Here is a 2666-nt window from a genome sequence, read left to right on the forward strand (position 1 = left end):
ATTTCGGATAAAGGGTTGTCAACCTGTATATCTCTTGATGGTCACCCACCAGCGCCTCCTAACTAGATAATATAACCTAACAAATATCTCCATCATGCAAGTGTTTTATTTATTTATTTATTCTATTATTTACTCTTCCATTTCCTTTTTTGTTACTTTTTATGTCATTTTCCTGTTTGTTTTAAGTATTTACTTTTATTCTATGTCAGTCATTACTTCTTTGGGGCTTCTTCTTTTTTCTTTATTCGTCTGCTTGTTCTCTCTCTCTCTCTCTCTCTCTCTCTCTCTCTCTCTCTCTCTCTCTCTCTGACTGTCTGACTGTCTGACTGTTTCTGTCTATCCTCTCTCTCTCTCTCTCTCTCTCTGACTGTCTGACTGTCTCTCTCTCTTTCTCTCTCTCTGTGCGTCTGTCTGTGTCTGTCTGTCTCTCGCATATACACCCTAGACAGGAAAAGCTTAACGTCATTGCAACACACATCATCATTATCATCCGTTATTTTTTGTTCATGTTTCCTCACCTCCCGTTACGTCTGTTCTCCCACTTCCTCTGTCCCTTTGTTCACCATTTGTCTACTTCCTCTCTCAAGCTTCCCACAGTCGAGCAAAAGTTAGGTAATTTCTCAATACTATCAACATTATTTACCCTATTCTTTTATTTATTTTCCTGTAACATTTATCGTTTCTCCCATTTATATTTTATTTACTTATCGTCGTCTGCTTGTCTCTCATTAAAGCCCTAGGTCGAAGAAACGTCAATAGCGTAAATTAAGCATAACACAAGATTTGCCCAGCTAATTGATATTTTCACCTGCTGATTAATTACCCTACACTACCTGGGTTAGGTTGGGTTGGGTTAGGTTAAGTTTGGTTAAATCTAGCAATAACTATACTCAGTTTATAAATAGTAACAGTGACATATATCTACGACATTATAAATATATGTATAATTTGGCTTCTCTTTTTCCCCTGTTAAGGCACCTGCAAGAACAGACTAAGCTGGTTAAGAGCCTGAACCAACCACGAGGATAAAATTACAATTAGGCAGACATAGTTCCTTTAGTATTAAATAAACATATGAACTATCAAGTCATCCTAAGAGAACATTGGAACATTTGGTGATACTGTAACTTGTAAACAATGTCTCGGATCATCCTCTGTAAACTTATCGAACGTCTACTGACATACAGACCAATCTTTATGACCTTCTCTCCGGTCATCCTCTAGGTTCCACACAAACACTCGCCGGAAAGCCTGGACCATATGTGTGTGTGTGTGTTTGTGTGTATGTGTGTGTGTGTGTGTGTGTGTATGTGTGTGTGTGTGTGTGTGTGTGTGTGTGTGTGTGGGTGTGTGTGTGTGTGTGTGTGTGTTAGCAGAATGGTGGAACTGGGCCAAGACCGACTGGGAACGGCCTCGGGGATTATGGCCAAGGAAATATGGAAGATGAAGATGCGGCGGCGGCGGCCATGAGGCGCTCGCTACACTTGAGGCTATGTTGGCGCCTGGTGGTGATGGTGACGTTGGTGTTGGTGATGGTTGGTAGTGGTGATTATAATGGTGGTGGTGATGGTGGTATTGGGGTGGCGGTGATACTTCTGGTGGTGATGGTGTTTTGTTCTCCTGGTGGTGATGTTCTTGATGGTGTTGGTGGTAGTGATATTGGGGTGGTGATGGTGTTTTGTGCTCCTGGTGATGATGGTGGTGATGTTCTTGATGGTGTTGGTGGTAGTGATATTAGTAGTGGTAGTGATATTGGTGGTGGTGGTGGTGGTGGTGGTGATGGTGGTGATGGTGGTGGTGCCTTTGACGTACTGTAGATCTTGGTTCAAATATCCTCTCATTGTTTGTCTGTCTATTTGGTTATCTCAATATCTTTCTGTCTGTTTTCTTATCTTTCTCTATCATCTCTTATCTTATTCCAATATAGACAGTTCATTTAACATTTTTCGAATTATACCATAAATTACTAAGACTTCTTTTATTCATTTTTCATTCAACAATTTCCATTTATACCGAGAAAAAAAATCGCAACGTAAGACAAAATAATAATTTAACGATATTTACAGACATGAACGATAAGATACAGCGAAACAAACACGACACAATTTTAATACATTTAGCAGATTATTAAGTACAGGATTGAAATAAATTAGATAAATATAATGGAAACGTATCAATTCATTAACAGAAGTGTATAACAATAATGAAAATCAGTAAGATCTAAACTATAAGAATATAAATAATCTTAATACCTCCGTCAAGGTTAATTAACTCCGACAGGTATAATAACTCAGTAAATAGCAGCAACAAGTTTATAATTCCCCCAATTACCCACCAACAGGATAATTCAGCCGCACGTAACACCGTCTCCTCCAATACTGTGACTTTATGATGATACGAGTGATAATCATGAGTAATATTTGACAGTCATCATTCGTTAGTAGCACACACACACACACACACACACACACACATACACACACACATACACACATTTTCAAAAATAGATTTACAGACACTGAGAAAAGCCGGACTATATCTGGATCCTTCCTGGTGCACACATAAAACTTGTGTACGTAAGCCCTCCAGATGTAGGTCTCTAGGTGTAGGTCTCCAGATGTAGGTCTCCAGGTGTAGGTCTCCAGATGTAGGTCTCTAGGTGTAGG

Source organism: Homarus americanus, unplaced genomic scaffold, assembly GCF_018991925.1.
Source record: "Homarus americanus isolate GMGI-L3 unplaced genomic scaffold, GMGI_Hamer_2.0 scaffold30526, whole genome shotgun sequence".
In the NCBI taxonomy this organism is placed as follows: domain Eukaryota; kingdom Metazoa; phylum Arthropoda; class Malacostraca; order Decapoda; family Nephropidae; genus Homarus; species Homarus americanus.